This window comes from Cyprinus carpio, chromosome B20 (genome assembly GCF_018340385.1).
Source record: "Cyprinus carpio isolate SPL01 chromosome B20, ASM1834038v1, whole genome shotgun sequence".
Taxonomy (NCBI): domain Eukaryota; kingdom Metazoa; phylum Chordata; class Actinopteri; order Cypriniformes; family Cyprinidae; genus Cyprinus; species Cyprinus carpio.
Window position 1 is genome coordinate 22,788,188 of NC_056616.1, and position 24,637 is coordinate 22,812,824.

The 24,637-nt window shown below is 38.3% G+C and overlaps 1 long non-coding RNA gene and 7 other non-coding genes across 8 annotated transcripts; all 8 read left to right on the top strand.

The window, feature by feature from the left end:
- The first annotated feature begins 1,478 nt into the window (after positions 1 to 1,478).
- Positions 1,479 to 6,427, top strand: LOC109099763. Its single transcript, XR_006157515.1, has 4 exons — positions 1,479 to 1,709; positions 1,967 to 2,029; positions 5,999 to 6,124; positions 6,286 to 6,427. It is a non-coding gene; the product is annotated as an uncharacterized LOC109099763 (long non-coding RNA).
- trnad-guc lies at positions 4,890 to 4,961 on the top strand. The gene has a single exon. It is a non-coding gene; the product is annotated as a tRNA-Asp (tRNA).
- Positions 6,428 to 8,790: 2,363 nt separating the features above from the next.
- On the top strand, positions 8,791 to 8,906 carry LOC122141149. Its single transcript, XR_006157574.1, has one exon. It is a non-coding gene; the product is annotated as a U5 spliceosomal RNA (small nuclear RNA).
- Positions 8,907 to 9,443: 537 nt separating this feature from the next.
- LOC122141150 lies at positions 9,444 to 9,559 on the top strand. Its single transcript, XR_006157575.1, has one exon. It is a non-coding gene; the product is annotated as a U5 spliceosomal RNA (small nuclear RNA).
- Positions 9,560 to 12,440: 2,881 nt separating this feature from the next.
- On the top strand, positions 12,441 to 12,556 carry LOC122141148. Its single transcript, XR_006157573.1, has one exon. It is a non-coding gene; the product is annotated as a U5 spliceosomal RNA (small nuclear RNA).
- Positions 12,557 to 14,441: 1,885 nt separating this feature from the next.
- On the top strand, positions 14,442 to 14,557 carry LOC122141147. Its single transcript, XR_006157572.1, has one exon. It is a non-coding gene; the product is annotated as a U5 spliceosomal RNA (small nuclear RNA).
- Positions 14,558 to 15,099: 542 nt separating this feature from the next.
- On the top strand, positions 15,100 to 15,215 carry LOC122141151. The gene has a single exon (XR_006157577.1). It is a non-coding gene; the product is annotated as a U5 spliceosomal RNA (small nuclear RNA).
- A 7,831-nt stretch (positions 15,216 to 23,046) lies between these two features.
- On the top strand, positions 23,047 to 23,162 carry LOC122141153. Its single transcript, XR_006157579.1, has one exon. It is a non-coding gene; the product is annotated as a U5 spliceosomal RNA (small nuclear RNA).
- The last annotated feature ends 1,475 nt before the right edge of the window (positions 23,163 to 24,637 follow it).

The following is a 24,637-nucleotide window of genomic DNA, read 5'->3' on the forward strand; positions in this document are numbered from 1 at the left end:
CATATAAACCTCAACAATCATGTGCTTGTGAGATTAACTTACAATTCCTTCAAGAAGAAATGCGTTTATTCTCTAAGCACTTTTCTGAAAAGGTTTCAATGCAGAAATGGAACATTTTTGCAATGATCTTCTGGCCGGAGACTCGGGATTAGCTAATCTGTTATCTAAAGGGCTCTGAATTCTCATAGCAGACTTTCCATCCTTTTCACTTGATTTCCAAAAGTATCTAAACATCCCTGCGTAGACTTTAAACATTGTGTGGTTGGGGCATTTAGCAAACGCTCTTTCATCCCACATGTCTTCCCACACTGTCCAGTGCACAGAGCCGCAGCATGGAAAAAGATTTCAGCAGTGGAATCACGACTGCGGACGGCCACCCATGTCTTACCTCACGCCCTTTGGCCCCGGTCCTGCGAGATGAGTTTTCCTCACTTGCAACTGCAGACACTGAAATGCAGCAGAGCTTCGGGTGAAGCACTTTCTTCTCACTGATCCGGCTCTGCTGTGTTCTACATACTGTAGAAGAGAGGCAAGGACAAGGAAAGTATTATGCTCGATACTCAGGCCATTTCCACCTTTTTTATAGTGCATATGAATTGTTTCAAGCATTTATTACCCCAAATTCTCAACAGTTAGCTATGTGCGCATGATGCAATACAGCAATAAAGAGAAAATGATAAAAGTCATTATAAAACACTGACTGATGAAACAAACTTTTCTAACTATATCTTGCTGTGTGGAGCAGGGTTACTATCATTAACTAGAACTATTAAAACCATTTTTGTAAATTGAACTAAATGGAATAAGTTAAAAGTTAAAACACTAAAACTACTAACTGCAAACAAATAAAAACTAAAACTAAATTAAATAACAAATAGTTATATTTAAAAAAATATACAGACAATTATAAATATAAAATATATATGTAATATAAAAAATATAAATGTCAATTGCACACAAAAAAGTAACTAAAATTAAAAATTAAAAATAAAAGCTTCATATATATCAAAAACTATAGTAGGTGTGGAGCTATTTTGTGCTATTTTCTTGGAATTTCTTTGGAATTTTGCCTTATTCCTTATTTGAACTTTACAGAGCTTGGACAATAATCAAATTATTTCATTTAGGAGAACCACTGGGTTCAGTTAGTGTGCAAAAACTAATTGTGCTTTTGTTCTGGGCAAACATCCAAATGGCCAGCATTGGGAGCCTTGTAACCTATTTCAAAAAGCATTATGAACTGCAAAAGATTTCACTTAGAACTTCTCTCCAATCGAATCAGGGCATAATACTATTAACTGCTGTTGTAACCAATTTATTTATAAGCAAAAACTGCTTAATATTATACCGTTATACGGGTGTAATATGAAATATTAGTGCTCATTTTGTCCTGTGCATGTTTTATAAATCTGTGCAGGGCCCTGATGGAGGTGTGCATGCCATGCTGAACGCCTGTTGTTTTTAATATCTGTAGCCTGTATCATAAGAATAGCCTTTATTCGTTTTCTAATAGCTGCCTTTCTGTGCTTATTTATTTTATTTCAAAAAACTATTTAACACGTGTATTTAAAATCACGCACTTCACAGAATACACGGTGTGTAATTCGCCACAGGCTTCATTAGACCTCAAAAAAAGGTCCTTTAATGTGGAGTTATTCAGCAATTTCTGAAAACATGTGGCGGGTGATGTACGATAGGAGCGAGACGAGGTAAGTCTCGGTTTTTACGGATTTGACTCTTAATTTAGAAGACAGAATTAATATTTTTTATTGTAATATAAGTTTTTGCTTTCTTGGACACACGTGATTGTGTAGCTAATAGGCCTACAAGTAAAACGCCAGTATCTCCTCAAGGATAAGGTCGAATTAAAGTCTTTTGATATGTGTTTGATGCCATGACAATATTTAACACCGCTATTAACAGAAATATTTACTCTTGACGCGTTGTTTATTCGCTTTAATCGCAGTTTGGCTGTAGCCTGTCGTACCGTCCATCATCACTAGGTGTCGCTGTAGTAAACAAACGAAAGGTGAGTTTGTGACGTGGCTGATAATCTTATTCTGTTATTCAATTTAGAATATGCTGTAGTTTTTAATAACTCATTTAACTTATCTCAATATATCACTAATGAGGTTTATGTATTGAATATGCCTCTGTAGATCTCTTAATGTGTAGCAGCAGTACTTATAAGATAATAATATATAATATAAAATATTATGTGAACATAATGTGTTTTTCCTTTGTTTCCATTTGTGTAGTTTCGGTTTTATCCACATAATATTAACGGAAATTCTGGAAAACAAGTACGTCTTGGTTGTTTTGTGGTTTGTTCGTGATGACGAAACCGGAAGTACTCTTGTACCTAGGGCTGGACGATATGGCCAAAATTTATATCACGATATATTTCTTAATTTCGGTCGATACGATATAATTCCGATATCGATATGAACACTATAAAAAGCCTCGTAAAAACTGCCAAGAACGCCCACAACAGATGTCAGTGTATATACATTTATGAAAAATGAATTTGCCAAGTCTGACACCTCATTTAATATTTTTGAAAAAAAATAAAAATAAACATTATTTTTTGTATTTAGCCTTCATACAAACAATAAATGTGAAATCACTGTCAAAAAATCATTTCAGTCTCACCTAATTAAAAGTAATATCTTTAACTTCAAATTGTAGGCTAATATATAATATCAGTCAAAAGCTTTTGAACAGTAAGATTTTTAATGTTTTTAAAGAATTCTCTTCTGCTCACCAAGCATGCATTTATTTGATCCAAAATACAGCAAGAAAAGTAACATTTTGAAATATTTTTACTATTTAAAATAACTGTTTTATATTTGGAAATATTTAAAAATGTATTTTATTCCTGTGATTTCAAAGCTATATTTTTAGCATCATTACTCTGATTACATGATCCTTCAGAAATCATTCTTATATTCTGATTTGCTGCTCAAAAATAATTTGTTGAAATCAGCGGAGTAGGTTTCTTGATGAATAGAAAGTTTAGAAGAACATTTATTTGAAATAGAAATATTTTTAACATTATAAATGTCTTTATCATCACTTTTGATCAATTTAAAGCATCTCTGCTAAATAAAAATTTCTATAATTTCTTTCCGAAAGAAAGAAAGAAAGAAAGAAAGAAAGAAATGATTCTGACTCAAAGCTTTTGAATGGAATAGTGTAATCAAATCAAATTTAATCAAAATGTAATGTTACAAAAGCTTTTGTCATCAAAGAATCCTGAAAAAAAGTACTCAACTCTCTTAAATATTGATAATCAGCAAATCAGCATAATAGAATGATTTCTGAAGATCATGTCAAGACTGGAGTAATGATGCTGGAAATTCAGCTTTGATCACAGGAATAAACTACATTTTAAAATAAAACAGTTATTTTAAATAGTAAAAAATATTTCAAAATTTAACTGTTTTTGCAGTACTTTGGATATAGATTGAAACAAATGTGCTTTAGTCAGTTTAAAGAGTATGAAGAGTGCTCTTGAGTTGCTGCAGGAAAAAAAAAGCATGTTGCTGGAGCCGGGCTTAAATGCAAACTGATTATCTGCCAGCAGGAGGCGCTGTGAGAGTGGTAGACCCAGCGGTTTCTCCAGTAACGGCTATAATCAAAGGAGCTGCGCTTATGAACGCTTCTTTATCAGATAAAATGAAAATGCCATTGAAACTTTTCTGAAAACAGTCGGTTCCCTTCAGAGATACATTCATATAAAACACCCGCGACATGTTTTGATTTTGAAACGTACAGTGCTCATATTTATTCACCGAAGTCAAACGCCACAAATAAATCAATGTATGGGAAACACTGGTATATCGAAATATCGGAAATGTGTTTAAAAACCATATCACCGTTATTGAAAATGTTTTTATCGCGATACATATCGATATTGAATTATTGTCCAGCCCTACTTGTACCTTGTTTTTTCATTATAACGAAATACTTTTAAACTGTAGTCTCGTGGCATTTTTATTTCATTTTTATTTTTCTGAAGTGAACTTAGTTACTTTGTATGTTGGATACATTTGTTTAGTTGTATTATTTGGCAACTGAACAAATTAAAAGCCTATTTTCCTTTTGAGGAATCTCTTTAGTCATATGTCTGTCAATAAAAACTTTATCTCTCCCCGTTGGGGAATCGAACCCCGGTCTGCCGCGCGGGATACGGAAACGATCACACTTAACTTCCCTTAACTTCTCCCATTCATTCTCTATGGTAGCGCTTAACACTACGGATGCAGTATAATTTTGGCCACACGTTGATTTCAAAGGCGCTGTTGCACTGTTGGAGCATGAAGTGTTTGGTGGAGCAGAGTCTGTCAGTCACTTCCTGGGAAGGAGAAGGGGCGCGTTTAACAATTGGAGCTAGATTTGTTTACCAAAACGTTCATGAATGTTTTGTTTTGTACAACATACACTTACTGTGAAACTACAACGGCTTTATGAACCACACTATTGCGTGATTGATTTATTGACTGATATATATTAGAGGCATTTCTTTAGTCACATGTCTGTAAAATAAAAACGTTGTTTCTCCCCGTCGGGGAATCGAAACCCCGGTCTTCCGCGTGACTGGCGGAGATTCTGTCCACTATACTAACGAGGAAAACCCGGTCTTCCGCGTGACTGGCAGAGATTCTGTCCACTATACTAACGAGGAAAAATTAAGTAAAAGTCCCATATCCTGCCTTAAATTACCAGTTGTTTCCTCGTTAGTGGACAGTATCTCCGCCTTTCACGCGGAAAACCGGGGTTCGATAATTTAAGGCAGGATATACGACTTTTATTTTGCTTGTTGTTGTGCCGTACATTTGAGAGATACTATATAAAAGTCCCACTTCCGCCTCAGTATTCCAGGTCCTTCCTCGTTAGTATAGTGGACAGTATCTCCGCCTGTCACGCGGAAGACCGGGGTTCGATTCCCCGACGGGGAGAAACAACGTTTTTATTTTACAGACAGACTGACAGACACTATGCCACCGACCAAAGACTTCAGATATACTTGAAAATCCCGCCACGGAAAAAGTGCAACAGCGCCCATGAAATCAACGTGTGGCCAAAAATATACTGCATCCGTAGTGTTAAGCACTACCATAGAGAATGAATGGGAGAAGTTAAGAGAAGTTAAGCTTAACCTCTTGTGACCGGATAGTTGTAATTCACTGACAGCCAATCAGATTACAGGATTTCAGCATCTTGCCAAAGAGAGGAAATGATGTCACAGCTAATCAGATTTTTCATGCATTTTTTTTTTTTGCCTTTTTTTATTTCAAAGAGCTTTGTGCTTTTTATAAAACAAAATAATAACATTTAACAATACATTACAGCTGCAAAGTATTTTAAATGTGTGTCTTGCCTTTTTGGATAGCAAAGTATCATGAGTATTTTGTATATATTAGTTTATATTAAGTTAAATAGTAGTATTATAGTAGTAAAACATTACATGGTTATATTTACAAGACAAAGTAAAATATTAAATGGCTTTTAATATGTTAAGTGGCGTTTAAATTCAACTCAAACTTAGTAATATTCAAGTATTGAATGAAAATTGATTGAGTGATGGAATAATTGAAGTAAATTTATAAATGATCGGTAAAACATTAGTCTTACAAAGTGGAACACAACACTCATGAAGCACTTCTTTTTTCATTTTCAGTTGTTTTTTTATTAAATGCTTTAAGCACTTTTTTTAAGATTAGTAAATATTGATCCAAAAATGACAATATATAGACATTAACGATCGACCTGCAAACAGCCAAAACCTGGATATTTAGGCAATATTAAAATCCTGGATGGGACGTGTGCCGTATGAACGGCGCATATGGTCACCCTACATTAATCTCACACTGAAAAATACACAAATCAAAATATACAGTATATACATGAGTTAAATATTACCAAGCGGCAAAGAATATCATTTATTTCTTTTCTTCTGCCACCCATCTCTGTCTTTCCATCTCGTAAAACGCAGACTCTTTCCAGATCATCTCTTTCTGCATGCCCTGAGGTTGGTAGATGGAAAAGACTTTAGCAGGGCAATGCTGCTTCGCCAGGAAAGCCTGTGTGTATGTGAGGACTGCTTCAGGTCTATTCTGGGGTATGTTAGTCCTTAATCACTGTAAGCATTAAAAACCTTTGTGGGACAGTAGAGGTACCTGACAGGGCCCTGCTGATTAAAAAATAAAGTGGATAGAGGAACAATCTTTGGCTGTCCACAATCAAGACAAGTCTTTGTTTGTTTCTTCTTCTCCTGCTCAGGTTGCTGCTGCTGCTGCTGCTCCATAATACAATTCTCTCAATGGTCTCATGAGTTAGGAGTCAGAGCAGGTGCTTCATTGTTACCACTGGCACTCTGGTTGTTTTGCTACCTGCTTTAAAGACGTTTCTCTGGAGTGAACTGGATGAACTGGTGTTCAGCAATTTGGCCAGGTGCTTGACATACTGTGAAATGTGCAGATTTGTGTTTGAAGGGAGCATGCTGTTTGGATCAGTACAGGAATTGTGGACCAATGCTGCATACTGCTGAGGATGTCCTTCTTCCCATGGTGTTTATTAAGCAAGTTGTCAATGGGCTCGGCGTTTGTGGTCCAGTACAAACACCCTGCCACCAGTCTTCACAGATCCAGGACGGGTCGCAGGCGAGGCCAGCAGGCAGAGGTGGCATACATGTAGCTCCTATACAGTAGGGCTGCACGATTAATCGCATGCATTTGTCATGCGTGTCTCATCAGTAAAGCCGGTTCCGTGATTAGCGGTAAATGTCTGTCACCTGTTTTCAAAACGGGAGCGGCAGTTAATACACAGAGCCGTAGGTCACTGACAAGCTACGCAATATTCTGTTCATAATTGAGATTAATCGCATTCGATTATGAACACGATATTGTGTAGCTTGTCAGTGAACTACGGCTCTGTGTATTAACTCCCGGTGCATTTGAAAACAGGTGACGGATGTTTACCGCTAATCACGGAACCGGCTTTACTGATGAGACACGCATGACAAATGCATGCGATTAATCGTGCAGCCCTACTATACAGAGGAAAGGAATTTAATTAATTTCTGCATTCTGAAAATTCTGATTGAGACACAGGCAGTGTACCAGTGGTGTCTGCAACAAGTTGAATGTAAGGAATGTTTAACATGTAAGGAAACCATTTCTGCAGGTTTTATGAAGGTAAAGTTAAGACCTAGTAAATCAAATTTGAGGAACAAATTATGAAAAACACGTCTGGAGAGAAACACAATGAGTTGTATTAATTTCAGAGTTTAAAAAATACAACTTCCAACAGAAATTCATACTTTTTTAATTCATTTTACAAAATGCACAAACCCTCTGCTCCCAGACACTGAATATTTGAATATTTTATATTTTACCTTACGTTTAGATCATGCTGCAAAAAAGTGACGTTCTTCCTCTGTATTTCTGTCTTGTTTTCCAGTGCAGATGCATAAAGATTCTTAAATAAAGATACAGTTACTGGAGATACAAAATGACATGAAATATGAAGTCTTGTTTGAAGTGACTTTGTGATTAAAACAAGAACTAATATCTGCCGTTTGGCAAAAGAGTCACCTTAATTTAATTAACAAATTAATAAAAGGGAAGTTTTGATAAGTCTTTGACAAATATTTGTTATTGTTTTAAGTATAAACTCATTTAATTTTATTACATTTTTCAAGACTTCATTTTACATTTGCATCATAAATAAACATATCTTGATTGAAAGATGTTTAATATTTGTATTGGAAAACAAGAGAGAACACAGAGGAAGAGATTCATTTACTTTTTGCTAAGCATTGAACATTTAATGACATTATTTTATGAATTTAAGACATATATAATATATATATATATATATATATATATATATACATATATATATATATATATATATATATATATAAACCACAAAAATTTAAAATTATATATAAAAATTACAAAAATGAAAATCTGATAACAACTGTGTCATAAATGTTGTTTATTTTGCTCAAAATGCGTTATAAAAAGCGTATAGATCAGGCTAGATCAGTTAGTACGCATGCGCAGTCCTGAGCGCACGTCTCAGAACGCTGTTTCTATAGTAACCCGGACGCTTCTTTGACTAAAGTAAACAAAACCCGACAGGTAACGTTTGGAAACGAACAAAGTTTACTAACGAGATTTCAGCATTAACGGTAACAAAACGTAAACTGATCTCACATAAAGTATCTTACCTTTGATAGACCCTTGAGAATGCGTTGAATTTAACAACCGAGGCGATCGCAGCTGTGTGTTTTCTTCTTTTTCTGCGAATTCAAATTTCCCGCGGTGCCAAAACACGGAAGAGCGCCACGAGAGCGCTAGCGGGCGAAAGTATATTGCATCTGTTTGTTTAGCACTACCATTGAGAATGAAACGGTTTAGGGCCGTTTAGCTAAAGAATCGGGCATCTTAAAGGTGTGGATCATAGTGGTGAAATCTAAGAAATCAAGGCCACCGTTCTCAAGCCAGTAAAGATAGTTGATTCCTCGAGAGTGATGACGAATCCGGAAGTAAGCTCTATTACCCACAATGCAATGGGGTACAGTTAAGTTCAAAGTATTTTTAATTTTATACACGCATACACTCTTATTTACTATGCCGTTTAAATATCATAATCGTTTAACGTCATTAAACGTTGTTCTGTTGCAATATATTGCAGTACCGGTGTCAGTTATGTTCTCACCGTTCTTGTGAAATGTGTTCCTGTCGCTCAAGTACGTACTGCGGCTGTCTTAAAGCTAGTACACTCATGTTTCTCTTCAGATCGTATAAATCTTTCGCCTTTTACTAAAGATTTCCGTGGGGAGGAACACAATGAGTATAAACTAATTTTTTGATGCCCTGCTTTACTGCGGGGCTTCTCAATCGAGTTAATATCAGAAACATATTAATATCAAGTGTTTTTGTTATGTTTGTTTGCATTGAAATGAATAGTTTTGTGGATGTTTAAGTGGACAGGATTTTCAAGGTTGGGGTTTGATTTTCTGCAGTGATGTTATGTTTTGCTTTTTTGCCCAGAACACCAAAAATAGAAAAGACGAGTTATAAAACTCTGTCTAAATACGAGCTCAGTTTAGAGTTCGTGTTATAGCCTGTTCTCTGTATTCAGTAATGAGACAGTGCCCTCTTTTGGTCAGCTATATCTATGTCAGTCTAAAAGCGATCACTGAGTGTTGTTTTTTTATTGGTTTTAACCTAAATCTTATTTAAAAGTACAAAAAGAAATGACCAGATGGGTTGCTTTATTATAATGTACAGATTATTCTAAGTAATCATCATACAACAAATAAATCAATGTTAAATGTTGAACAGATTGTGTCCATATGAGGTTCTTACCGTTCTTGTGAAACGTGTTCCTGTCGCTCAAGTACGTACTGCGGCTGTCTTAAAGCTAGTACACTCATGTTTCTCTTCAGATCGTATAAATCTTTCGCCTTTTACTAAAGATTTCCGTGGGGAGGAACACAATGAGTATAAACTAATTTTTTGATGCCCTGCTTTACTGCGGGGCTTCTTGATTGAGTTGAAAGTTAGAAGTGTTTTTTTATTTAGCTTTTTCATGTTCATTCACTTTTAGGTGGATAATAGATTGGTTGGTTTTGAATTTGGACAGGATTTTGACGGCTGGGGTTTGATTTCTTGTAATGATGAAATAAATATGTTTTGCTCATAGGCTGTGTTCGAAATGGCATACTTGCGTACTGCCTTGTACACAGTGTATACTGCCTACTATTTTTCAAAGAGTAGGCCTAGTGTGTGAAAGAGTATACAATAAGCAATAAATGTAATTCAGATTCAGAGTAGTATGCTAAAGTGATGTCACGTGACAAAACATTAATTCAGCACAGCTGCTGAGGTTGTTACCTCACAAATACATGTACTAACCATTCTTTTTACAAAGGCTTGTTAATTAAGGATTCATACTAATAAACAAAGCTATATTGCACAATTGAACTCATTTCATAATTAATGAACTTTATATACTGAACAGAACTAATAATAATTGTGTAAATAGTAGTTAGGTGGTAGATATTTATATTTCAGTACTGTAGTACATTATAAAACAGTAGGCAATGTTCAAATTATCATACTTAAAAGTATTATTAAATTAATGCAACTTTATTAGGACAAAAACCTGCTGCTAACCACCTAATAATACTGTGTTATTAAGTTTTAATTCCAATTTTAAAATATTTCCTTTATTTTTATTGAAAATAAATGCCTTGCTGATCTGATGTGTGATGGGAAAAGGACAAGTGTGGCAAAGAGTGGCCTCGATCTCGGGTCGATCGTGTCAAAATCAATCATCACACGTCTTTAATTCACTGCGCTACTGATACTAGAGATAGATGAGCATCTTTTGCAGTGCTGGTTATCACAGCCAGACATTGGTGGGCAGAGGGAGTGTATGTACAATGCTCTCTCCACCTTTGACTCCTAACCCTAAGGTTGTGGGTTTGAGTCTCGGGCCGGCAATACCACGACTGAGGTGCCCTTGAGCAAGGCTCCGAACCCCCAACTGCTCCCCGGGCGCCGCAGCATAAATGGCTGCCCACTGCTCCGGGTGTGTGTTCACAGTGTGTGTGTTCACTGTGTGTGTGTGTGTGTGTGTGTGTGTGTGTTTCACACGCAGAGCACGAATTCTGAGTATGGGTCACCATACTTGGCTGTATGTAAAAAAAAAAAAAAAAAAAAAAAGTTAATGTAAATAGTCTCTGCCAACAAATTATTATGCTATTTATATATTTTATTACTGCAGTATTACTATTATTTAATATCTTTGAGACAATCAGTGCTGTATAAAGCGCTATAGAGATAAAGGTGGCATCATTTGACTTGATTGGAAACGTGCTGTAGAGATTAAAGTACAATTTATGTCCTATTTACGATATTGTTTTTAGACACACAGTGATAGTTTGTAGTTTACAGTAACATGAATGTATAAAAGTGTTACATTTATAATTACTATGGAGCGCGTTGTGTTCTGGGAAACAGTATCCCATGCAGTGTCTTTAGATGCATACATCAAATTTCAGCAAATGTAGCAGGTAATCCGGGCATTCCATGCATACAGAACATTCACTTACTATTCACAGTATACATGCAGCATACTGCAATATAGTAGGAGTTGTCTGGTAGTATGCCATTCCGAACACAGCTTCTGTACTGATTTCAGTGTACTTGGGTTATATTTAGCAGATTCTGGTAAATAGTAGGTCATCCAGGTATTTCATGCATACAGAAAACTTGCACACTATGCACAGCATACATACTGGATACTGCAGAAATAGTAAGAGTAGTATGATAGTGTGGCATTTCGAACACAGCAATGCTCTCATGCTCAAAAGAGGGGGAGCCATGCTTGTCATGTGACACAGCAGCTACAATAGTACTGTATAACTGATAGGCTTATGTTTTATTTATTTTTCCTTTTTATTCAAAACAATTCCAAACGTACTAACTATATCGGGAAATATTTCGATCCTCAAATATGTGTAAGTAAACGCGTTTTGCACCTTTATACATAGTTATTTGATCAATAAATGGTGATGGGCAAAGTAGACTAATAGTGTCATCTATTAACTACACATAAAAACCCGACCTTTTACTTAAGTACCAGATATGGGTGTCATGCCATAAAATATTTTCAATAACGACTGACTTTGCATTTAATGTGAGTTTATTAACAATGTTGTAAGTTACTAATTTAACACTTTCATTTTAACAGAGAGCAAAGAACATTTACATTCTCAAAGAACATTTTAATTCAGTCTAGCCAGAGTTCAGGCACTCTCAAAAACTCCCATTAAAATCACTGAAGCTGTTTACATTGTTAAATGAGTATCTTTCTTACATTCGTACGCACATCTGCACTTTGTTGTTTCTGATGAGAGAATTCGCCAGATAATCAGTCACTTTGAATGGGCATGACGCCTCTGGTCCAAATACGAGCTCACTTTCAGATTAGAGTTCGTGAAGAGAACATTTTCTGTGTATTCAGTAATGAGACAGTGCCCACTTTTGGTCAGCTATATCTATGTCAGTCTAAAAACGATCGCTAAGTGTAATTAATAAAAAAATATATATATATATATATATAATAATATATATATATATATATATATATATATATATATATATATATATATATATATATATATATATATATATATTACTTAAGTACAAATTATATTACTTATATATTACTTAAGAACAAAAAGATATGACCAGATGGTTTGCTTTATTATTATGTACAGATTATTCAAAGTCACCATCATACAACAAATAGGTCAGTGTTAAATGTTGAACAGATTGTGTCCGCGAGTTTCACACCGTTCTTGTGAAATGTGTTCCTGTCGCTCAAGTACGTACTGCGGCTGTCTTAAAGCTAGTACACTCATGTTTCTCTTCAGATCGTATAAATCTTTCGCCTTTTACTAAAGATTTCCGTGGGGAGGAACACAATGAGTATAAACTAATTTTTTGATGCCCTGCTTTATTGCGGGGCTTCTCAAACGAGTTAAATGTCAGAAATATGTTTTGTCCAATTTTTTTTAAGATTTGTTTATACAGAGGCAGTTAATAGATTCGTTGGTTTTGAAGTTAGACAGGATCTTCAAGGCTGGGTTTTGGTTTTCTACAATGACGAATTATTTGATATTTTTCCTCCAAAACACAAAAAATAGAAAAGACAAGTTATAAATGTCTGTACAAATACAGGTACATATCAAAAAATTAGAACATCATGGAAAAGTTCTTTATTTTTTGTAATTTAATTCAAAAAAAGCAAACTTTCTTATCTTTTAGATCCATTCCACACAAACTGAAATATTTCAAGAGTTTTTTGTTTTAATTCTGATGGTTACGACTTACAGCTTAGGAAAATTAAAAATTCAGTATCTCAAAAAATTAGAATATTTTCTCAAAGATCAATCAAAAAAATTTTTTTTTAATTGTAATGTTCAAGATCTCCAAAGTAATACTTGGTTGGGGCTCCTTTTGCACGAATTACTGCTTCAATGCGGCGTGGCATGAAGGCGATCAGTCTGTGGCTCTCCTGAGGTGTTATTGAAACCCAGGTTTCTTTGATAGCAGCCTTCAGCTCCTCTGTATTGTTTGTCAGATGTTACTTATCTATCTCTTCACAATACCCCATAGATTCTCTGTGAGGTTCGGGTCAGGTGAGTTGGCTGGCCAATCAAGCACAGTAATATCATGGTCAGCAAACCACTTGGAAGTGGTTTTGGCACTGTGGGCAGGTGCTTAAGTCCTGCTGCAAAATGAAATCAGCATCTCCATAAAGCTTGTCAGCAGATGGAAGCATAAAGTGCTCCAAAATCTCCTGCTAGATGGCTGCATTGACTTTGGACTTGACAAAACACAATGAACCAACACCAGCAGACATCACGGCACCCCAAATCATCACTCAGAAACTTAACACTGGACTTTGGATACTGTGCCTCTCCAGTCTTCCTCCAGACTCCAGACCTTGATTTCTAATTGAAATGCAAAATTTACTTTCATCTAAAAAAAGAGGACTGTGGACCACTGAGCTACAGTCCAGTTTTTTCCCTCCTTTGCCCAGGTGAGATGCTTTTTATGTTTTTTCTTGTTCAGGAGTGGCTTGGTTCTAGGAATGTAACAGCTGTAGCCCTTTTCCTGAAGACGTCTGAGCGTGTGACTCTTGATGCGCTGACTCTGGCTTCAGTCCACTCCTTGTGAAGCTCTCCCAAGTTCTTGAATTGGCTTTTCCTGACAATCTTCCCCAGCCTGTGGTCATCCCTGTTTTTTGTGCACCTTTTCCTACCATACTTTTTCCTTCCAGTCAACTTTCTATGAATATATTTCGATACAGCACTCTGTGAACAGCCAGCCCTTTCAGCAGTGACCCTCTGTGACTTACCCTCCAGTGTCGTAAATACAACTTAACCACTGATTTCTAGTCGTGTCCTCTTTTGGAAGACCAAAAAAAAACAAGTAGTTTCTCTTATACAAACGAAACACTAAGCGTCTCCACACATAGCGCCGGAGGCAACAGCAAGAATCAAAGTTACGCCTTCTTTCTTTGCATGAAAATTTGGTCGGTGTTATGCAAATCTTCCCACATAGTGATGTAGACATGTGGGGGCGTGTACGAGCCGTTTAGAGGGGTGTGGTTGACCCCTTAACTTTTATAAAGAATATCTCTTTGGATTTGAGACTTTAGTCTTTACAACTTAGCAGATTTTCTTTATGCACCAAGAGCTTGTAACACTCCAAAGAGAAAGGAAAAATTGAAATAGCATCATATGACCCCTTTAAATGTTGAACAGATTGTGTCCGCGAGCTTCACACCGTTCTTGTGAAATGTGTTCCTGTCGCTCAAGTACGTACTGCGGCTGTCTTAAAGCTAGTACACTCATGTTTCTCTTCAGATCGTATAAATCTTTCGCCTTTTACTAAAGATTTCCGTGGGGAGGAACACAATGAGTATAATCTAATTTTTTGATGCCCTGCTTTATTGCAGGGCTTCTCAAACGAGTTTAACATTAGAAATATTTTATTATCCAGGTATTTTCTGTCTGGTCACATTGAGGTGGATAGTAGTTTCGTTGGTCTTGAAATGAACAGGATTTTTAAGGTCGGAGTTTGATTTTCTGCAATGATAAAATATGATGTGCTCTTTTCCCCCAAAACACAAAACAGAAAAAACAAGTTATAAATCTGTCTAAATACGAGTTCACTTTCAGTTTAGAGTTCGTGTTATAGACTTCTTCTCTGTATTCAGTAATGAGACAGTGCCCTCTTTTGGTCAGATATATCCATGTCAGTCTAAAAGCGATCACTGAGTGTTGTTTTTTGATTGTTTTTAACCTAAATCTTATTTAAAAGTACTAAAAGAAAAGACCAGAAGGGTTGCTTTATTATAATGTACATGTTATTCTAAGTAATAATCATACAACAAATAAATCAATGTTAAATGTTGGACAGATTGTGTCCGTGAGCTTCTCACCGTTCTTGTGAAATGTGTTCCTGTCGCTCAAGTACGTACTGCGGCTGTCTTAAATCTAGTACACTCATGTTTCTCTTCAGATCGTATAAATCTTTCGCCTTTTACTAAAGATTTCCGTGGGGAGGAACACAATGAGTATAAACTAATTTTTTGTTGCCCTGCTTTATTGCGGGGCTTCTCAATCGAGTTTAATATCAGAGTTATTTGTTTTTCATTTTTTTATGTTCGTTCATGTTGAGGCGGTTAGTTTTGTTGGTTTTGTAGTTAGACTGGAGTTTCCAGGCTGGGGTTTGATTTTCTGCAATGACGAATTATGATGTGCTCCCTAAAAACACAAAGAATAGAAAAGACAAGTTCTAAATGTCTGTCCAGATACGAGCTCACTTTCAGTTCAGAGTTCGTGTTACACTCATTTTCTTTGTATTCAATAATGAGACAGTGCCCTCTTCTTGTGAAATGTGTCCCTGTCGCTCAAGTACGTACTGCTGCTTTCTTAAAGCTAGTATACTCATGTTTTCTTCATATGGTATAAATCTTTCGCCTTTTACTAAAGAGTTGTACGGAGCCCCTTAAGGTTCATTGTGGTGGAAAAAAATCAGAGTGAGTGAAAAAATTTGGGGTGGGAGGAAAAAATATATTTTTAATTTTTTTGCGTTCCCTCGAGAAACTTTGCGTTCCCTCGCAAAACTTTTGCGTTCTCTCGCAAAGATATTTGCGTTCCCTCGCAAAACTTTTGCGTTCTCTCGCAAAATTATTTGCGTTCCCTCGCAAAACATTTGCGTTCTCTCGCAAAATTATTTGCGTTCTCTCGCAAAACTTTTGCGTTCCCTCGCAAAACGTTTGCGTTCTCTCGCAAAACCAGCTGAGTTCGGACAAACACTTCCTGTTTACTTTACAGCTTGTAGTGGTTTATACAGCTCCATAAGTTCACAATGGAGCGGTTCATAGAATTTTGTTTTGAACTTTGAGAAATAGTCAGTGCATGCTTATTACGGCACGGTTTTGGGACATACTAAAACGCTTAATGTAAAACACTGTGTGAGAGCCGTGGGAACGGAGCGAGGCCGGTGGAGCACCTGCGCCATTCACCGGTAACGAGTCCCGCGAAGGAGAACTGAAGGAGGGACTGATGACAGTTTTTGACGATAGAGGACCAAGTTCGGACTTTATTTTGTGTTTTGGTGTTCTGTTTGTGTGCGACAGTCGTCCACGAGTAGGGGCTGTCGCGGTCTTTTAGGTATATTTTATTATTAAAGTTTTGTTTGAATGTTCGCCGGTTCCCGCCTCTTTCTTCCCGTGACTATAACGTTTGTTACACACTGGATGACTAAATTCAGTACACGGATTACACACCATATTATTGAAGTAGACAGACAAGCAGAATAGCCCAGAATATGAACGTAACCTGGTAAACTGCACTTTAAGCGTAGGCTATCCCTCATAGAAAGAAAGAGTTTTATTTTAAACTTGGACTCAAGTTCAAATAGGCTACAGTCAGCTTTGCCTATAGTTTAAGACATGGTTTTTTGGGACATTCTAAAACACTTAATGTGGATGTAGCTACTATAACAGTGGCATTGGAGGCCCAATTCGGTAAGGCCTAATAAATACTATTAATGCTAATAATAATTGTAATATTAATAACCTTAATAGCTATCAGTAAAGCAAATAGCCATAATACAACGTTTCTCCCACATTTAAAAACCGTCAGGATATAGAAAGGATCCTTAAGGGAAGCTGGACAAAGACAGTATAGGCTATATAGGCCAAAACCAAAATATGGTAAACAGTTTATTAATAAAATATAGCCTATTATGCACAGGGAAAGCAGACAAGCCCAGAATAGCTAGTAACAAGCCAAAACCTAATGTAAAGCGAAACTGGGCTCACGTACAGCTCTCTTTCATCACAAATCCAAATGTTTCAATATTCGCAATGTATTTGAAGAAAAAAAATCATAATGAACAAAAATGTGCCGCACTGGAGTGGGCCGGGGCTCACGATACGGCACAGACATAATACAGATTATTTAAATTGATTGTGTAACGTTATATCTGTATTGGTGATTCTTTATTTTAATAATGAACAGGCCGCACTTGCAATGAATATATGCGCATGAGGCGCTAGCGCGATCAAATCGCTGAAACAAAATACTCCGTCACTTAGGCTACAGTAGGGCATAATGCGATTTTGAATTCAGTTTGAAGATTCAATAATATAAAAGATTATTAGAAATGTTATAAAGCGAACACTGTTACGTTCTCATTTCGCTCTGGAACCTATACGAGAATGCAATTTTCCCTGAATATCCAGAATATTGCATATGTGAAATTGATTTTATATAGGCCTAACAGTTCAACAAAAAAGGCAACATTAAGTGTACATTTTTAAATTTTAAAAGAAGCCTACATTTTAAACACAATATTGTCTATATTGTATTTTTACAACAAAATAATAGTTCCAAATGAGCCCCGACCCATTCCTGTGCATAATAGGCTATATTTTATTAATAAACTGTTTACCATATTTTGGTTTTAGCCTATATAGCCTACTGTCTTTGTCCAGCTTCCCTTAAGGATCCTTTCTATATCCTGACGGTTTTAAATGTGGGAGAAACGTTGTATTATGGCTATTTGCTTTACTGATAGCTATTAAGGTTATTGATATTACAATGTTTATTAGCATAGTATTTATTAGGCCTTACCGAATTGGGCCTCCAATGTCACTGTTATAGTAGCTACATCCACATTAAGTGTTTTAGAATGTCCCAAAACCATGTCTTAAACTATAGGCAAAGCTGACTGTAGCCTATTTGAACTTGAGTCCAGGTTTAAAATAAAACTCTTTCTTTCTGTGAGGGATAGCCTACGCTTAAAGTGCAGTTTACCAGGTTACGTTCATATTCTGGGCTATTCTGCTTGTCTGTCTACTTTAATAATATGGTGTGTAATCCGTGTATTGAATTTAGTCATCTGGTGTGTAACAAACGTTATAGTCACGGGAAGAATGAGGCGGGAACCGGCGAACATTCAAACAAAACTTTAATAATAAAATATACCCAAAAGACCGCGACAGCCCCTACTCGTGGACGACTGTCGCTCACAAACAGAACCAAAACACAAAATAAAGTCCGAGCCTGGTCCTCTATCGTCCAACACTGTCATCAGTCCCTCCTTCAGTTCTCCTTCGCGGGACTCGTTACCGGTGAATGGCGCAGGTGCTCCACTGGCCTCGCTCCGTTCCCACGGCTCTCACACAGTGTTTTACATTAACCGTTTTTAGTATGTCCCAAAACCTTGCCGTAATAAGCATGCACTGACTATTTTCTCCAAGTTCAAAACAAAACTCTATGAACCGCTCCATTGTGAACTTATGGAGCTGTATAAACCACTACAAGTTGTAAAGTAAACAGGAAGTGTTTGTCCGAACTCAGCTGGTTTTGCGAGAGAACGCAAACGTTTTGCGAGGGAACGCAAAAGTTTTGCGAGGGAACGCAAATAATTTTGCGAGAGAACGCAAATGTTTTGCGAGGGAACGCAAATAATTTTGCGAGAGAACGCAAAAGTTTTGCGAGGGGAACGCAAATATCTTTGCGAGAGAACGCAAAAGTTTTGCGAGAGAACGCAAAAGTTTTGCGAGGGAACGCAAAGTTTCTCGAGGGAACGCAAAAGTTTTGCGAGAGAACGCAAAAAAATTAAAAATATATTTTTTCCTCCCATCCCAAATTTTTTCACTCACTCTGATTTTTTTCCACCACAATGAACCTTAAGGGGCTCCGTAGAGTTGGGGTTTGATTCCCTGCAATGACAATCATATTTTGCTATTTTCCCCCCAAAAAACACAAAATAAAAAAGACACTTTATGGCGTGTTCATAAATGTCTGCCCAAATGCTTGTCATTTTCAGTTTAGTGCTCGTGTTAGACTTTCTTTGTATTCACTTAAGATACATTGCCCTCTTTTGGTCAGCTGTATTAGTTCAAGTTCAAGTTCAAGTCTGCTTTATTGTAAATTTCCACATGTACAGTACATACATACAGAGAATCGAAATTGCGTTACTCTCAGTCTCCGGTGCATACAGATAACATTAACATTAAAGCCCTAAAAAAATAACTAGATCAAATATAAAATGTAGATACAATTATACAATAAGGGTTTTATAAAAAAAAAAAAAAAAAAAAAAAAAGACATATAAAAGACATATAATAAAAATACAAGTTAAAAATAAAGTTAAATAAAGCAGCGCAAGGTAAATGACAGATATAGTGCAAATCAATGAAGTGAACAACAGTGCAGTTAAAAGATTTTTAGTGCAAAAAAAATCACTTATTAAAAATATCTTAAGTCTGATTAAAGTGACAAGTGACAAGTGACCAAGAGCAGTTATTTAACTGACTGATGAGGTAGTTCCATGCCGAATGAGGTAGTGAGCGGTGAGTGAGCAGACCAATGCTGCACAAGTGACTCGTGCATGTCATCATATAATTAGTGTGTGTGTGTGTGGGGGGGGGGGGGGGGGGGGGGTTCATAGTTCAGTGGTGCCTGGGGAAGAAGAGGGGAGGGGGGGCAGGTTCGGGAGGGAGTTCAGCTTCCTGACAGCCTGGTGGATGAAGCTGTCCTTCAGTCTGCTGGTCCTGGCCTGGAGACTCCGCAGTCTCCTCCCTGATGGTAGCAGGCTGAAGAAGCTGTGTGATGGGTGAGTGGGATCACCTGTGATGCAGAGGGCTTTGCGGGTGAGACGTGTTCCATAAATGTCCTGGAGGGAGGGGTAGAGAGACACCAATGATCTTCTCAGCTGCTCTCACTATGCGTTGTAGAGTCTTTCGGCAGGACGCGTTGCAGGCGCCATACCACACAGTGATGCAGCTCGTCAGGATGCTCTCGATGGTGCCTCTGTAGAATGTGTACATGATGGGGGGTGGGGCTCTGGCTCTCCTCAGTTTGCGGAGGAAGTAGAGACGCCGTTGTGATTTCTTGGCCAGTGCTGCAGTGTTGTCGGTCCAGGAGAGGTCCTCTGTGATGTGCACACCCAGGAACTTGGTGCTGCTCACTCTCTCCACAGTCGCACCGTTGATGGTCAGAGGAACGTGCTGAGTGTGTGCTCTCCTGAAGTCTACAACAATCTCCTTCGTCTTCTCCACGTTCAGAGAGAGATTGTTGTCACTGCACCACCACCCGGCCAGGCGGCTCACCTCGCTCCTGTAGTTTGTCTCATCTCTGTTGCTAATGAGACCCACCACAGTCGTGTCATCCGCAAACTTAATGAAGAGGTTGGAGCTGTGTGACGGTGTGCAGTCATGGGTCAGCAGAGTGAAGAGGAGGGGGCTCAGCACACATCCTTGGGGGGCCCCAGTGTTCAGTGTGATGGTGCTGGATGTGTTGCTGCCGACCCGTACTGCCTGAGGTCTTCCAGTCAGAAAGTCCAACAGCCAGTTGCACAGCGAAGTGTTGAGCCCCAGCTCGACCAGTTTGTGAATGAGCTGTTGAGGGATGATTGTGTTGAATGCTGAACTGAAGTCTATGAACAGCATTCTGACATAAGAGTCCTTTTTTTCCAGATGGGTGAGTGCTGAGTGGACGGCAGTGGAGATGGCATCATCGGTCGACCGGTTGGACCGATATGCAAACTGGAATGGGTCCAGGGAGGGGGGGAGGGCAGACTTGATGTGGTGCATGACTAGCCGTTCAAAGCACTTCATGAGGATGGGGGTAAGTGCAACAGGACGGTAGTCATTGAAGCAGGATGGAGATGGCTTCTTCGGGACTGGGATGATAGTGGTAGTTTTAAAGCATGTGGGAATAACAGCCTGACTCAGTGAGATGTTAAAAATGTCTGTGAAGACATCAGTGAGTTCTGCTGCGCAGTCTTTCAGTACACGCCCAGGGATGTTGTCAGGACCCGGAGCTTTGCGGGCATTGATCCTGCTGAAGGATCTCCTCACACTGTCTGGGGTCAGAGTCATCACCTGGTCGCCGGGAGGAGGTGGAGTCTTCTGTGCAGTGGTGCTGTTTTGTTGCTCAAAGCGAGCGAAGAAGGTGTTCAGCTCGTTCAGCAGAGAGATGTTGTTGTCACAGGTCCGTGGTGGGGGCTTGTAGTCCGTAATGGTCTGTATCCCCTGCCACAGGCTCCTAGTGTCTCTACTGTTACTGAATTGGTGAGCTATCCTCCTGGAGTGCTGTCTCTTAGCCTCTCTGATGCCGCGGGACAGGTTGGCCCTGGCTGTTCTAAGGCCCACCTCATCTCCAGCTCTGAAGGCAGCATTCCGTGTCTTCAGGAGTCTGTAGACCTCCCCCGTCATCCATGGCTTCTGGTTGGCCCGGACAGTGATAGTTTTTGTGATCGTTACATCATCAATACACTTATTGATGTAGGCAGTAACAGTCTCTGAGTACTCCTGGAGGTCAGTGGTGTTATTGCATGTGGCAGCCTGTTTAAACATGTCCCAGTCAGTTGTGTTGAAGCAGTCCTGAAGAATCTCTGATGATCCTTCTGGCCACACTTTAATCTGTTTGTAAACTGGTTTGGCGACTTTAATGAGTGGTCTGTATGCAGGCATTAGCATAACAGTGATGTGATCTGAGGCTCCGAGGTGGGGGAGGGGGAGGGCTTTGTAAGCTCCTCTCTGTGTGGTGTAAACAAAGTCCAAAATGTTATTACCTCGTGTTGGAAAGTTGATGTGCTGGTGTATTTTTGGAAACACACTCTTAAGGTCAGCATGGTTGAAATCCCCAGCTATGATGAGAAAAGCATCCGGGTGTGCTGTCTGCTGCTCGCTGATGTGTTGGTACAGTTCATTAAGTGCGTCGTTCCTGTTGCTGGTGATGTTGAATGGGGGAATGTACACTGAAATGAGCAGTATAGCAGTATATTCCCTCGGCAGATAGAACGGCCGGCACTTAATAATCATAAACTCCACCAGGGTTGAGCAGTGTTTGCTGATCACAACAGTATCGCGGCACCACGCGTCATTGATGTAAACACAAAGCCCGCCGCCGCGGGTTTTTTTCCTCCCGCGACGAGAGCTCTGTCCGCTCGATAGCACGTCAGCTGGTCGAGCTGAATAGCGCCATCTGGAACGCTGTTGCTGAGCCATGTTTCCGTGAAACACAAAAACACAACAGTCTCTTACAGTCCTCTGAGTTGAGCGTAGTAAACGAATGTAGTCCAGTTTATTGTCCAACGAGCGTACGTTAGCCAGTACGATGGTGGGGACAGATGGCTTGTGTGGGTTAGCCGTTAGCCTAGCCCGGATACCTCCGCGCTTCCCCCTCTTCTGCTTCCTCTCACGCCGCTTGTGGCGCCTCCGCTGCGGGCGAGATGCAGTAGTGGGGGTCGATGATGGTGAAGGCCTCCGTAGCAGATCGAGATCCCGCAGCTGTTCCGCTTGCGCGGAGTTTTAACTGTAAAAAGGCGGTTCTGCCGACATCGAGCAGAAACTCGCGACTGTATTTGCGCTTACAGACAGGTAGACGTGACGACAACGTGCAAAAACACTGCGACTCACAAGACAAAAAACACGAAAACACCGTTCTGTCGGGACAGAGGAGAAGCCGCTGCGTGTGGCCGCGCCGCCATCTTGGTTAGCGTTTTGTGGCAGGTTAATTATTATTATTATCTGTTTCCGTCTAAAAGCGATCGCTGAGTGTAATTTATATATATATATATATATATATATATATACTGATATATATATATATATATATATATATGTATATGTGTGTGTATATATATATATATATATGTGTGTGTGTATATATGTGTGTGTGTGTGTGTGTGTGTTTATAAATAAAATGAAAAGTATCTATAAATAAATAAAATCCTATTTAAAATTACAAAAAGAGAAGACCGGATGGGTTGCTTTATTAATAATATACAGAATATTATAAGTATTATACAATAAATAAGTCAGTGTTAAATGTTGAACAGATTGTGTACGTGAGCTTCTCACCGTTCTTGTGAAATGTGTTCCTGTCGCTCAAGTACGTACTGCGGCTGTCTTAAAGTTAGAACACTCATGTTTCTCTTCAGATCGTATAAATCTTTCGCCTTTTACTAAAGATTTCCGTGGGGAGGAACACAATGAGTATAAACTAATTTTTTGATGCTCTGCTTAATAGTGGGGCTTCTGAGTGTAGTAAAAATATCAGAACTTATGTTATGTGACTGTCATTATGGATTTGAAAAGTTTAATTTGTGTGTTTACTTGGAGTATGTTATTTTCGTATATATTGTTTGAATGTAATTGTAATAGTAGTTTGAGTTGAGTATGATTGTACACCAGGAGGACCTTTGTAGGGGCTGGTGCTCAAAGTATAAAAGGGGCACATGGAGCATGGCTTTTAATAGGGCTGTAATCCTTGCTGATAAGTTATATCATATATATGAATATCAGGAGAGCTGAACACTCGAATGCAGTGCATGTTTCATTCATACTCGAAGCCAGAGGGTGCAAAAGTCCAAAACAGACTCATAGAAGTAATAACTTATGACGTGCAGGAAATCCTAACGCCTGTTTCACACATACTCCGTCTGCAGTGCATATGCAGTCCGTTTGCGTTAGGTATGCAATGCAGAAACAGCACAGATTCATTGTGCTTTCACACAGGACGCGTTTGCAGTCCGCTACTGATCCGCGGCTTTTTACCACAAACACAGTTTGTCCATTATTTTGATTTAAAATCATGTAAAAAAAATAATAATAATTTAATTAATTAAAAAAAGCTTTTTCAGCATTGTGATACTCTATCACAGTACAGTAACAATCTTTCATAGACATTAGTTTAAACTCAAATATAAACAAGCTATTATTTATGCATTTGACTTCTAGGTTTGTATAATAAGCTGCTCAAGCAGGCAGCAACACATTTAAATGCAACATTTAGCCTACTTTTCTTGTTAGGCTATCACAAACATTTAAAATTAAAACTCACCACTGACACAAACAGTCGACTCTCATGCCTTTTGCATTTAAATCTTTATTACAAGCAACCCCACGGGTCCTAAAGAACAATCCATGTTCAATTTTACCACAAACAATGCGCTGTCACGTTAATTCAGCGCGTGCAGCACAGCAAAAATAGACTCTGTACGTAAATGATCTCTGCACTGCTGCAGACGCACCGCTGCTGGAACGCACTGACGGACCGCAACCGCGTGCAGTGTGAACGCTCTAATCCGTTGACATGGGTGCGTAAAAAAATACGCAACGCATAGTATGTGTGAAACAGGCGTAATTTGGACCATCCGGCTATCACTGTAGCTGAGCTGAATAAAAAGCAGAAACGTTTTTACTGATGAAAGGTGAAGACAATAAACACATGATTGTGAAAATTTATGGTTTATTTGTGTTTTTCAAGTTGTCTCCAGGTAATAAATAAACTATATGAATAATGCAGTACTGATTGACATATCATTTAGTAGCCTATAGGATCTATAAAATATATTTCCTGCCTCATTCTGTGATTTTAAAAAATGGGAAAAGGTGTTCGTAGTAGCCTTTATAAACCTGAGGGATTGTCCCGGATGAGATCCTCATCATGTGGATAATTTTATTTACGGCTAAATCAATATTCATTAATTTTACCAATAGTTAGATTGGG